General features: G+C 39.7%; 1 protein-coding gene across 16 annotated transcripts in view; it reads right to left on the minus strand.

Annotated features, from left to right (window-relative positions):
* LIMCH1 (LIM and calponin homology domains 1) overlaps nt 1-15166 on the minus strand; it is a 344225-nt gene that overhangs the window by 177554 nt on the left and 151505 nt on the right. The gene's annotated exons all lie outside the window — the stretch shown is intronic.

Consider the following 15166-nt stretch of genomic DNA (forward strand, 5'->3'; position numbering starts at 1 on the left):
AGATTTTCAGCTAAAGATTGAAATTATATAACAATGGTTACACAAGCAAGGGAATGCAAGAGAAACAACTATCATTGCTTGTTTTCAGGACATAAAAATCCAGAGTGAACAGAAACAAGGAGAGCAACTTATAAAACTAAAATGTGGTTAGCATCGGGGTAATTGGGTAAAGTGTAGCATTTGCAAAGTAGGTTATTCATAAATAAGTGATTGAAGGTAAGGGGCTAGAGAATGTAGAATATTATTTCCACATTCGGGAATCAGGCAATTAGGTAACTTAGAATACTGTGCAAAGAGAAACTTAGGGTAGGAGTGTATTATAATTGAGAGGTCAACAAACTACAATCCCTGGGCCAAATCTGGTCCAACACCTGTACTTATAAATAAAGTCTTACTGGAACAGGAATATAACCATCCTCATTCATTTACATATTGTCTATGGCTACTTTTGTGCTACAACTGCAGAGTTGAGTAGTTACAATGGAGACCTGAGGGGCCACAAAGCATACAATCTTTACTATTTGGTGCTTTATGGAAAAAGTTTGCTGACCTCTGTTAAAATTCATGCAATCCAAGGTTATAACAAATTATAAAGAACCTATGCTTGCCAGATTTCTACAGATCAGTAACAAAAATTTTTCAAATGATTTAATAGTCTTGAATTTAAACTATCTTTGACTTTGATACCACTATATATTTATATGTTGAGAAATGTCCATACAGTGATTGTGACAGGATATTCCATTTTTGCATGCAAGATTAATTGGCTGCTCTCAGTAATTTTCATGGCAATTCCAACATGCTGCCACCAAGAGGCAGTACTCACAGTGCACAAGTGCTGTTTTGCCCACGGAGAGCCAAGCTGGCTGCTCTTTTCATGAATGCACTTATTTTTTAACTATAAATTTAACCTTTTAAAAATGCTTCTTTAGAACTTATTTTTGAATTATTGGTGTCACCAGTTGGAAGGCAATTTGTTCACTCTTCTCATTTTATAGTTCAGAAAACTGAAGCCTGGTGAAGTCTGAATTGAAGTCTGAGTGACTTCCCCAGAGCTGATTAGTAGCACACTCGGGCCCAGAACCCAAATTTCTTAGATCAGTGCTTTCTATCAGGTGGTGTAAATATCCCAAATCTCCTGGTTTAAAATACACAGATAGATATCTCCAAAGTCACATTTTTAAATGTACAAAATTCTTTTACTCACTACTTTTGCTTTTCTCAGATACATTACTTTCCTTACTAGTTTTTAACAGTGTCATTTTAAACTGAATTTTAAGATAATATTTGTGTACAGTTGTTGACAATTCAAAAACATCAAAAGGATATACAGTAAAATATCTTACTGTCACCTTTGTACCACAGGACTCCAGCCTACTCTCTGAAGGCAACCTGAAAGACTTTCTAGAGGAGAATTTATTTTAAAAAATATATAGAATTTAAATATATATATGTGTAGCATATAGTATACACTGTCCTACACCTTGCTTTTCACTTAACAATGTATTTTGGAGGTTGAACAATTTACCTTGGAGACTCCTTATCCATACATATGGAGCTAAGCCCTTTTCAATAGCTGTGGACCACTAATGACTACAGAGCTGGCAGATTAAACACTCTGTCTAATAGTTTTAGATTTTCCTAATAAGATGAAATACCATTGCTACCAGACAGACTAAGATCTGAGCCTTGTTGTTAATTAGGCAAAGTAGAAAAAATAACAAAATGTCCTACCCCAAAATTCATTATTTAAAAATTATCTTTTAAAGAAGTATGCTTTTTGTCCTTTATATCTAAGAACTATATTAATACTGGCCCCAAAACTCCTCTTTTACATATATTTAGATTTTTAAGCTGTTTTTAATATTTCGTGGTATTCATCCTTTGTAAAAACTACACTTACATAGCAGAACCTTCCCTATCACATAAAGGGAAGATTGGAAAAAAATCAATCAATCAATCAACTGACCTATAACAATAGGCCTTACTTAAAAGAAGCAGAAACTATGATCTCTCTCACATTGTTTTACTGTAAATTAAAAAATAAAAAGCCATAATGTTCACTTTCAAGACTGAGACAGCTGTATTTTTTTTCTGGTAAACATTGCTCCAATCCTGTGCTCTGTTTATAATACACAACAACAAAAGATAACATTGAATTCACATTGTTGAAATGTTCAACACCTGCTTATCTTGTATTTTGTGTTAAACCAAGGACATCTTTTGTGTAAGAGATTTTTTGAGTAAGAGTCAAGGATATTCACTTGCAATTTTATTAAAAACCACTATGCCATCCTATGTAAGCTAAAATATAAATATGTTCAGTAAATACTTATTGATGACATGCTTTAAAGTGATTATGCTGATCATGGTATGTTATATTTATATAACTTCTGGGGTGCATTATTTCCCAAAAGTCCTGCCCTGTAGAGACAGGTCATGTATGTGTCCCACCATTTTTGTAGAAGAAAAAATGAACCCCAAAGACATGCACAGCTAATCTGAAGCACAGCTGGGACAGTTTTCACCTCTTAGGCCATTTTATATCACAGTTTGGTGCTTTAGAAAGTCCAACCTCAGTATGTGTCATCAAAGCGTAATTCAAAACAAAACACAAAAATAAAAAACCCAAACAAATACTACCTAAATACAATGGGATAATATCAACACCAGGTGGGAATAAAAGGAAAATGGAAGACAGTGTCTGTTGGTGAAGTGTAAGACACATAGGATCCAAGTTCCCTCTACGGATGACCTGCAACCTCATCACCAGGAATTCCAGAGGAAAGGACGCTGTCATCCACTTGGAAGAATATCTCCACCCAGCAGAACCCTATGCAAATTTCCTGCCTGTGGTTCCCAAAACATATGGCTAAAGGTCTTAACAGGTAGTCTGTTCTCTCTGTCTGGTAGGAGATCATCTTTGTATTCATCAAAAGATGAATTTTCTGGAAAATTAGCATAATCCTACACAACAAAACTATTAGGCATTTGTACCATCCCATGTCTTCTGTGCTAAATATACCCAAAACTACAACAAAAATAAAGAAAATTTTTAAATGTCAAAAATGTAAGAGCCAATGAGAAGAAACTATTTTCAGATATTTACTGTTTATCCAATATCCTTGATCAAGTGCCTGCTATGTGTTGTCCACTATTCTAGGCACAAGAAGGGCAACAGTGTACAAGACAAGCAAAGTTCTTATTCTTTGGAATTTGTAATCTTGTTACAGTGAGTGGATGCGGCAGTGGGGGGAACAGAAAACAGGTAAATAAATGAGAAGAAAATTTCAGATAGCACACAAGTGCAGTAATAGGCCACGCAGTAGTACTCTAATTGTATGGTCTGAAGGCTGCTGGGGAGGTCACATTTAAGAAAAAAGTTGAATGATACAAAGGAATTAGCCAAAGAGAGACTGGAGGACAAGAGTTCCAGGCAGATTGAACAGTCAGCAGAAAGGCTTTGAGGTAGGAGTGGGCTTGGTATATTCAAGAGATAACCAGAAGGCCAATGTAGCTGAGCAGAGTGAATAGAAGGAAGAGGTCTGGGACTAGAGGGCCACGGTGTAAGCAAAATCCAGGCCCAGGTAAGGCATCTAGATTTTTTATCTTAAGTTCAATGCGAAGCATAAGAAGACTTAACAGAGACTGAGATAATCTGATTTATATTTTCAAAACATCACTGTTTGCAAATAGGTAAAAAAGTTACAACTATATGCATATAGAAAATTTCTGCTTATTAAAAATCATAGGTATCAGAGAGCATAGATAAAAAAAACATCACCAATAACTTATAACATTCAGCTTGATGAAGAAGAAGAGACAGTGAATTTGGAGTCAGTAGCCTAGGTTTTAAAGTTGAATCCTACACATATTAGCTATGAGTTACTGAAAGGTTTCTTAATCAGGGTCTTCTCAGTTTTCCATTTCATAAAATGGGGATTTAAAATAAGCTTTGCCTCCCATTCAGGATTAGGGTGAGAATCCAGTGGGGTGATGTCTGTTGCTAGCATTTGATAAATGGAAACTTGCAAATTCATTCACTTCCTATACTGAGCATTTCCCTTTTTGCTAGGTAACTGCAGGCTATGTTAGTTTCAATGTTCCTATTAGCCAGTTGCTAAAACCCAAAATAAAAATAAGTTTTGCTTGTTCTCTTTCTCTGGCCACCTTTAGATAAACATCTCACATAAATGAATCAAGTCAACAAATGTCTATAGCTTGTCTAGCATACACCAGCTGAGAAACAACTAGAAACAGGAAGAAAAGCTATGATCTTGGATAATCCTTAATTATGAAACAAGCTAATGGCACTGGGAGTAATCAAAAATAAATGTTAATTTTATGACAAAAATGAAATGGTGTCTACTAAACTTTTATATTCTAAATCTGAAAAACACTGCAACCCATTTCAAGTAAGCCTACGCCATATGTTCTTTCATGTACTCAGCAAGCATTTATTGGGTATGCATGATGTGTGGTCTGAAGCTGGGTTCTGGGAATACGAAGAAAGGCAGGGAAGACCTAGGTCTCCCCCGTCTCCCCCTCGTGGGGCATGCTCACTAGTGGATTAAAAACCCACGGGAAGAACAGAATGGTGCACATACGTGTCTCACTGTCATACATCCTAATGCATGGCCATCTTAATTTTTGAGAAGGTGAATTAAAGATATGCTTTGCACACATTCTATAGAACACAGTTCTTAAAAGATTAAGAAACAATTGTTCAAATGGAATGCTGCACATGTAGGTTTATTGCAGCACTATTTATAATAGCAAAGACTTGGAACCAACCCAAATGCCCATCAATGATAGACTGGATAAAGAAAATGTGGCACATATACACCATGGAATACTGTGCAGCCGTAAAAAAGAATGTGTTCATGTCCTTTGCAGGGACATGGATGAAGCTGGAAACCATCATCCTCACCAAACTAACATAGGAAGAGAAAACCAAACACCACATGTTCTCACTTACGAGTGGGAGTCGAACAATGAGAACACATGGACACAGGAAGGGGAACACCACACACCAGGGCCTGTCAGGGGGTGGGGGGCAAGAAAAGGGAGAGCATTAGGACAAATACCTAATGCATTTGGGGCTTAAAACCTAGATGACAGGTTAATAGGTGCAGCAAACCACCATGGCACATGTATACCTATGTAACGAACCTGCACGTTCTGCACATGTATCCCAGAACGTAAAGTAAATTAACAACAACAAAAAAGAAATGATTGTTGAGACACCCAGGAATGATGCTAATGTTCTGATTCAACCACAGACTGTATTTAATAACTCTATGCACCCCTAATATCCAGCATGTGGTAGTCTCTCAATCATCATTTAGTGATTATGAAATACAAAGTGAAGACTTTTTTTCTACCTGCAACTTAAAAAACAAACAACCTCAAAGCCCTACTCTGCAAGAGAGAGGTTCTGTTTCAGACAGACTCTTCCAACAGCCCATATAGTAGCTCTTCAAGGAGCACAGCACTAAGAATAGTGCTACAAAATGGTACCTTATGAGACCATCTAGACATTAGGAATTATAGCAATGGGCAGCTTATATGTTATCGGACTTTAATGTGAACATTAAATGTAAAATTCTGAAAGCATTGCAAAATTAAAAAGGATTCAGCTTACTCTGTAAGTTATTCAGCTCAGAAATTTAATTCTAATAATTATCCTAGAATTTGGGGAAGAACAGAAGAGCTACCTAAATCTTAAACACAAGGTTGGAAAGTTCATGCTTAATCTCATAGGAAATCACTTTATTCTTTGCAACAAGAGATTACATCATCATCTCATTAGCTTGGTTTGTACAGCTGCAATAGGCAACTATGATCACAAAGTTACCCACTTTGTGTCCCTTTTAATTTGGCTCAATAGTGTTTTTCTATGTGGTTTCCTTGATCACTTTCTGGGTTTGACTATGTACCCTGGATGAAAGTATATGCACTTTCATTTAACATAACATGGCATAAGCATGAGATCAATTTAACCTTGACCATAAACCTGTTACAGATGTCATTTTAAAAGATTTCTTTCTGGAGTTGTCCAGGCAAAACCAGGAAAACTAACAAATCCTCTGAGATCAAGAAAATCTGACTAAAATATAGGGAAAAGTGAAACATGAAACAAAGAGGAGTTTCAAATGAACAAGAGTGTTGGAACGCAAGCTGCCATCAATATCTACCAAATGCTTGTGGGGTGCTATGCACGGTTCAGAATGTGTGAAATGTAGGTCACACTTAAGCCACTTGCCTGGAGCACACGTAAGAAGAGATCATAGGAGCTTTAGAAGGTTTTTGTAGATTTCGAATTCCAAGAAGTTGGGCCTGACCCCGTGAGTTTCTAGGGCTCAGCAGTGCTGTTAGTATTCTAACACAGCACCTGTGACAGAGACTGCTCACCATACTTATCTTCCTGCTGTCTCAAGCACACACTGGACTTTATTGCCCAGCGTCCTTTGCAATTTGCTATGGCTATATAATAGAGTGCTGGCCAATGGAGCACAGGCAGAAGTAATTCTATCACATGCAGGCCTGGCCCTAAAAACCCTCTCAAACAATTCTCCATTCTCTCTCCTCCACATTTACTAGTTAGATGTTGACATCTAGAAGTCCTCGGAAGTTGTGTGTTGAAGATGGAGTCTCTATTAGCTGGTGTCCCTAAATAACTGCCTAAAGCAGAGTTGTCTCCATCCTTCCCTGTTGCCAACATTAGGCCATACAAGAGTGGAAATACATTTCCACAGTGTTAAACCACTGAGATTTCGGGGTTTATTACTTACAGCACCCAGCGCTATCTTGACTGTTATACCTCTGCAGGAGGCCTTTACCCAGGTAAACTGTACCCAAGAAAATCCGGTTCCAGAATGTGAAGTTTAACACCTGGGCACGTACTTTCCTCTGGATCTTGCCGGGATGGCAGCAGAAGGAAGAAGAGCTAAAATTTGGGATACTGTAAACAAATGGACCCATTTTCCCACATTTTCTAGGGGGAAAAATAAAACCTCTTCTTGCCTGTCACATCCCTCTTAATACTAAAATACTAACACTAATAAAATCATTCATACTATAAGCATGGGAAGGAACAGACAGCAATTATTTGAATATCTTCAGAGTGCTTTGATCCATTTCCCATCTCTTTCAGAGTCCGTCCTTTGCATAACTATTCTTGCTGTCCGGGAAGTATGGACTTTGGGAACTAGAAAAGGCATAAAAATAAAATCAAATAATCTAGATAAGGAGTAAAGGAACTGTCCCTGGGAGGTGAAGGCACATGTCTGAGGTCAGAGGTCCTAAGCAGTAGAGCTGGGATTATAAACTCGGGTTTCTAAATCTGAAGACAGTGCTTTTCTATGATGCTTCACTTTCTGCATTTCTACAGATAATCTCTAGCCACCAGTCTCTGCCATCCTAATCCATAGGCCTACTGCACCCAAACTGACCACTGCTAAAACCTGGCTCTGGCCAGGCTCCTTCCCTCTTCCAAAGACTTCCAGGCACCCAAGTGCCACAGGATGCCTTTTAAATGCCTTCACCTGGTAATGAAGCCCAATCACCCCCAAACTGCCTTTCCCACTCAAGACTCTCCCTGCTTTTATAAGCTACAAGCTTAGGATGACACACATGATCAATGCACCATGAAAGCTGCCAACACATGAAAAGAACTTAGTATAACTAAATAAAATGGAGACTAAAGTTACTCTGACATAGGCAATGATATGTGCAATCATCATTGTGCTATGTCGTAATTATGTTTAAATGACTGTAATTAGTATTTCCTTTGCACAGCTAAAACCTAGTTACTGCTGGGTTTGCTATCAAGAGGGTGGAGAGAAAACTCAGAAGGTGAAATTGCTGTGAGGCAGCTCTGAAGATTTCTGTATCCAGTCTTGGGGTGGAATATACAGCCAGCTCCCAACTCTTCTTTAGCAAGTTCTCAGAACAAAGTGTTCCAGGATTGGGATCCATAAAATTCCAAGAACAGCAGGAAGCTCCAGAAACAGAAAGACCTGGGTTCAAATCCTAGCCCTGTAACTCACTAGGCAAGTTACTTACACATTTGACATCCACAAGCCTCAGTTTCTTCCTCTTTCAAATGGAGACAAAAATACCTACTAGTCATAGCTTGAGAATGTGGAATAAGTAAACCAATGCATCTAATGCACTTGGCACAGGCCTGGTATACAATATGCACTTCATAAATGGCAGGCACTATTATCATCTTCTCCAAACAGATTTCAATGCAGCCCTCCCGCTGGTGAAAATTGGCTGTGTTGATCATTGGCTCACTTCTCTTCCTGAGCATCCTGCCTGTGGCTAAAGCTAGGTTAGAAGCAATGAAAGAACGGCAGTGAGGGAAGGAGACAATGCCAATCCTTCTGAAGCACAGGCCTCTATGGGCGTAGTCTCTGGACAGGCGGAAGGCAATAGAAAAGCTGGGGATGGGGAGGAAGGAAGGGAGGATGCCGACAAAGGAAAGGCAGAAAGAAGCTCCAAAGACAGACCCGGCTGCATGATCACTGCAGCCACAGCTGGCTCCGGCCCTGCGTTCTGCCAAAATCCGACTTTAACTCTTTTCAAGGCTCCCATCTCCCCAGCCTCACTTGCCGTCCTGAAGATGATGAGGACAAGCCAACAGCTGCAGAGAAAGGACAGTCTGCTCCCAATGTGGCCATAAGAATTCTGAATCTACTTCCTATTCATTCCACATCCCATTATCAAACGTTTACCCAACACCAGCTAAGTCCAGACACACTCACAAGGCTGGGTTCAACAGTGGGGCTGACACAATCTCAGATGTGGTTTGGGTTACATCAGACTTTGTGAAGAACACTGCTTCTATAGGGAAATAACTTCCAAGTTCTAAACAAGTAACTTGGAAGAGAACTTCTGAGATGTAGATGTGCATAGTAAGGATGTAAACTAAGGACAGGCATAGCAAGATAGGTGCGGTAAGCATTTCTGCTGCTCCTTGGGAGGCATGGTGTTTTATACACCTATTTGTATTTGGGGCACAGCAGAAAGCAATCAAAAGTCTCCATTGCCAGCAGAGGTAATTGTCTAAAAAGCAAATCCATTGCTCTTCTGTATAGAGACTGTGCTGGCTGCCTATTGCTCACTGGATGCTGTTGAAAGTCCTTACCATGCTATTCAAGACTGTTCACAAACTGACCTGATACCTACCTCTCACCTCTAGTCTGCCCCACCTCGCACTTGTCCTAGCCTTTGACCCTGAGCATGCAAAGCCTCTTCATATAGCTAGGCACTTTCACATGCTTACTGCTTCCTCCCCTGAACTGCCTTTCCCACAGGCCTCCTCTCACTCCTTTGTGGCCTAGCAAACTCCTACTCATCCTTCAAAACCCAGTTTAAATGTTACCTCCTCACCAAACCATTTCTTAAGTAGAGACTGTACCTTCCACCTCTGGGTCCCAACACTGTTTGGCTTCCCTATTTATCACACATCACAGAAACTATCTGGCTTCTTCATCAGGAAAAGAGTTAGTCCTCTCTGTAACTCCAGCTCTAGTATAAGGACCAGTCCTTCGAAGGGCCTCAATCTTTGTTTGTTGAGTGAATTGTTAATGAAATGAGCAACATTATAAAGTATTGGGAAGGACTCAAAACATCAGTTTTGGAACTATCACAGACTTTACATCTGCTAACGATTTTACAACTTTTGTTGTCGTTAGTAATTCTTTTTTTTTTTTTTTTTTTTTAGATGGAGTCTCTCTCTGTCACCCAGGCTAGAGTGCAGTGGCACGATCTCAGCTCACTGGAACCTCCATCTACCGAGTTCAAGCAATTCTCCTGCCTTAGCCTCCCAAGTAGCTGGGATTACAGGCGTGCACCACCACACCCGGCTACTTTTCATATTTTTTAGTAGAAATGGGGTTTTGCCATGTTGGCCAGGCTGGTCTTGAACTCCTGACTTCAGGTGATCCACCCGCCTTGGCCTCCCAACGTGCTGGGATTACAGGCAGGAGCCATCATGATCACATATGAATCATTCTCTCAAGACCAAGAGTAAAGTTGGATGCAAGCAACCACACTGGAGAAAGGATCATCTGATAGGCTTTTAGTTCCTTCCCACCAGTTATTACTGCATGAAGTTCCTGTTGGTCTGTGAAAGAGGGGATGGGAATGAGTGGAGTCCCCCTGCTCTTCTGTAAAGAAGAGTTAGGAGCTGGTTGGCTCCAAAGGAAGCAGTAAAGTCTCTTGGTCCTTCTTTTTTGATGTACTACGGGATATACAAATGGGGCAAGGAGAAAACAATATGGCCATCTCCCCTTGGGCAGCACACATTATTCTCCTTTACTGGGCATGCAGCAGAAATACAAAATACAGTTTTATTCAGAGGACTGGGGAATATGTTCTTGAGGCCAGAGGCTCTGGCTGGAAAATCATCACACAGCAAGCAAAACCTTTTCATCTGCAGCAGAAGAAGAGTTTTAAGTGATGCAAAAGCCATGTAGTATTTAAGTAATAACATCTTCTCGTTCTTCCACTCCATCGCCTTTCTTTGTCTGATGTAACTATTTCTGATCTTAATGAACGTGCCTTTTATAGTTTTATTTTTGTAATTTTCTTTATATCTCCTTTGAAGTAGACAATATAAATATCACCAATCTATGAAACATTCTCTTCAATGATGTTCTAAAATACAAGCAGCACTTTACAATATGACACTAGTACATCAGAAATAAACTAAATGATACTTGGAATGATTCTTCTAGATGACATTTTAAACATCTTGAAGTCAAAAATTTAAATTCCATTGTGTGTGTGTGTGTATGTTTCAACAACCGGAGATACAATTCACATACAGTTTACCCATTGAAAGTGTAGAATTCAATATTTTTGTACATTCACAGGATTATGCAACCATCACTAAAAACTAATTTTAGTTTCCCTTCCACTAGTAGAAGCCCCAAATCCATCACTTTTCACTTCCCCTCTTACTCACCCACAACTTCCAGCTCTAAGCAACCACTAATCTCCCTTCTGTCTCCATAGATTTGCCTATTCTGGACATTTATATAAATGAAATTATATAATGTGTAGTCTTTTATGACTGGTTTCTTTCACTTAACATCATGTTTTTAAGGTTCATCCAAGGTTCATCCATGTTGTCGCATGCATCAATGCTTCATTCCTTTTTATGGTCAAATAACATTGCATTGCAAGGATATACCATATTTGAACTATCCATTCATCACTCTGTGGACATTTGGGTGTTTCCACCTTTTGGTTATTATGAATAATGCTGCTACGAACATTTTGTGTGGATGTGTGTTTTCACTTCTCTTGGGTATATGTAAAACAGCTGGGTCATATGGTAACTTAATGTCTAACCTTTTGAGGAACTGCCAAACTGTTTTCTAAAATGGCTACATCATTTTACAACCCTGCAAGTAATGCATGAAAGTTCTCATTTCTCCACATCATGCCACACTTCTTACTGTCTTCCTTTTTTATTATAGCCATCCTAGTAGGTGTGAGGTGGTATTTCACCATGGATTTGATTTGCATTTCTCTCAAGACTAACAATGTTGAACATCTTTTTTATGTACTTACTAGTCATTTTTGTAGCTTCTTTGGAGAAATGTCTATTCAGGTATTTTATCCATTTTTAAATTGGGTTATCTTTTTATTATTGAGTTATAAGAGCTCTTTATATATTTTGGATATAAGCCTCTTATCAGATATATGATTTGCAAATATTTTTCCCATTCTGTGGGTTGAGAGATGGTATCATTTGCAGGACAAGAGTTTTTAATTTTGATATCGTCCAATTGATTTATGTTTTCTTGTCACTCGTATTTTTGATGTTATATGTAAAAAATGATTGCCTAATCCAAGGTCACAAAGATTTACTGCCATGTTTTATTCTAAGAGTTTTGTAGTTTTAGCTCTTACATTTATGTCTATGATCCATACCAAGTTAAAATTGTAGTGTTTTACTATACATTTACTGGTTAGTTATAAACATATCAATAATTTCAAAAGTATTAATTTCTTCTTTTTCCCATCCTCCCTTCAAAAGCTTACTACATGCCTGCCATGTGCAACCACCATTAGGCATACAAAGACGGGTGAGTCACTGTCACTACTTCAAGGAATTTATCATCTAATAGAAAGTTAAAATATCCAACTTCATGAGTAGTGCCATGTGTGAGACAAATGACTTGCTCTAGGCACAGCCAAAATTTCTCCTTCAAACGAGAAATGAGGGAGATAGCACTTGAAATCAGGGTTGTCATCTCCACTTCGGGATGTATGGCTGTCACAGCCAATGGCTGTCGCAGCCATGGGCGCTCAGAAGACTGAATTCAGGTTGCAGCACTGGGGATGTTGTGGTGGAGGGAAAGGTGCCCACTATGTGTGTTTGGGATTTAAGGAGATGGAAATGGACAGGGAATACAGCACCCCAGGTGGCTAGAAGCAAATGCAAGAAAGATACAAAGTAGGGAAGCACAAAGAGAATCGTAGGAACAATAGATCAACCTCTGTGGCCAGTGCAAATGGACAAGGCTGACGAGTTGAATAGAATCATTGCACCCAGACAGAGGAACACTGCGTTCCAGGCAAATGAACTTGAATCATGTCCCGTCTTCTGGGAAGAGGTCACCAGTCATGATGAAGCCATGTTTGGGAATGTTAGCCTCCCAGCAGAGTCTGCAGTGGCTTAAAGAAGGCCAAGCACTAGAGCTAATCACTCAGACATACAGTCTTCACTTTTTCTTTTTATTCACTCTTTCTACCTCTTGATACCAAGAAGGAAGTCTATTTCTTCACAGTTAACTTTTTAAAGAAATCACTTGGTGGAGCACGGTAGCTCACACCTGTAATCTCAGCACTTTGGGAGGTCAAGGTGGGCAGATTACCTGAGGGCAGGAGTTCGAGACCAGCCTGCCCAACACGGCGAAATCCCGTCTCTACTAAAAATCCAAATATTAGCCAGGCATGATGGCAGATGCCTGTAATCCCAGCTGAAGCAGGGTGAAGCAGCAGAATTGCTTGAACCCAGGAAGCAGAGGTTGCAGCAAGCCGAGATCGTGCCACTGTACTCCAGCCTAGGTGACAAGAATGAAACTCCAACTCAAAAAAAAAAAAAATCATTTATAAACTGGGTCCTTAGTAGGCTATTTAAGAAAAAGTCTACTCCTTTGAGTAACCAAAGGGAACATTCAAAACAGGTGAGGCAGGGATTTTGCATACTTCATCATGGGAAGTCAGCCCACCAAGCCTGACAGCCCATTAGAGACAATCAAAAAATGGATTATTAAGGAAGTACAATTAGAGTTACTAAATCCTCTTAAATCTAAGCAAAGCCTAATCCAGCATGTAACCCCACAGGCAGGCAATGGGCTAGGTCAGTTTCTCATCTACCACACGAGTAGCCCACATTTAAACCAGTTGTTATATTTTCTTAAATCAATTGATCATTCTAAAATATCTGTCAAAAATTCATTCAGGAGGAGAAAGATTAGCCTGAGATTCAAGTCAGGAGAATTTTAAGATGTATTAAGGAGCAGATTAACAGGATGAGGGAATTGCCGCATGTTGAGGGAAGTGGTTCCAAGTGACAATTCTGCTAAAATAAGTTTCAGACACATTTTCTAGGAAGCTTCAAAACAAACTCTGTAAATGCCCTACTGGGTCTGTGTCATGTAAGAGTGTGTATTAGGAGAAAGGAAGTGACAAGGATCATATAATTTTTAACGAACAGAATATTTACAAAGATGGATGAGCTTGAGAATATTCCAAAGGCAAGATGTTCAAGTGCACACAACAGCTCCCAGAGTAGACTTTGTAATTGATGTCCAATGAAGAGTTTGAATGGAGACAGTACCCCTACTGTGTTGAGTCCCTCTTTTGAGTAAGAACCAAGGGCTATTTATTTGGTGAGGATTCAAAAAAAGAGGCAACACTGGGGGCTCATTCTGCTCATCATGAGTCCTGCATATTCACCTTCCATGTTCTCCATCTGTTTTCATCTTTCTAACAGAAGCCTGTTGGGGATACTCAATTCTTGCCTAAGCCCCCACCTAAGCCAGGCCAATCTTCCAACAAAAAGCAGCTTTTTCACTGGAGATCTTTTTCAAAAAAGGAGTGGGTTGAAATGTCCTCACTTGAACTTAAAGGCTTAATGAGTCTTGGTGCCAAAAAGCTGGAGACAGGCCAAGTCAGCGTCGCCAATTGTGATTTGGCAGAAGGACAAGGGAGAACCCTACATAGAAAGCCTATCAAATTCTTCCCAGTCTGCTAAGGCCAAAATCAGTAACGGAATAAGGACTCAAGTTTGCTGAGATTGGAGCAAGCATCTGGGTTAGAGAGAGAGCTCTAGACAAAGAGTGCAAAGACACATTGTGCCCTACCACCTCGGGTCTCCATCTAATCATCTACAGAAGCAGGTTGGGAGATCTAGGTTCACTGGGGTTGCTGTGAGGACTAAATAAGGGATCAGTTTGTGAATACTGAACAAAGCAATGGTGACAAGTAGGGACCAGTCTAAAGTCATCAATAACTGGGGTGACCATATATCCCAGTTAGCTGAGGTCAGTCCCAGATTCCACTTGTTCCAGCATCTCATCTGGTTAATACCCACTTTCACTCTGAACAGTGTCTCAGTTTGAATGACAGGTTGTATGGTTGCTCTACTAATCAGCCATTGAGTCATACTCATCTCATCTCTTTACCAATCTTTCAGAAAGAGATTGCATGTGTAGTTTATATTACACAAGGTCTCTCGCAACAGCCTGTTGGAATGATACAAAAACATGAGCTAGACCTAGAACAGTTAGGTGGAATCATGATCAGTTGACTGGCAGTTCCCAGAGCTACATATTAATTGATAAAAGTCTCCAGTCCTTCCTTCTGCAAGCAAGGCAAGCCTTTTCTGAGGTCTTGCTCAAACTGATATCTACTGGGGCCCATACGATACAGATCACCTCCACCTTCTTAAAAGTCTTCTTAGCCCTCTTGGTTTCCGTGACCTCACAGTTTCCTGGGTTTCCTCTCATCTCTCTGATAGCTCTTTTGTGAGCTTCTCTTTCTCCCACCCATGATCCAGGGCAGAGACTTCCTCAAACTGAGACCTCATTCTGCAGCTCTTTCCTAATGTGGCCTTTCCCTCAGAGAGGCTTCCATA

The sequence above is a fragment of the Macaca thibetana genome, chromosome 5 (genome assembly GCF_024542745.1).
Source record: "Macaca thibetana thibetana isolate TM-01 chromosome 5, ASM2454274v1, whole genome shotgun sequence".
In the NCBI taxonomy this organism is placed as follows: domain Eukaryota; kingdom Metazoa; phylum Chordata; class Mammalia; order Primates; family Cercopithecidae; genus Macaca; species Macaca thibetana.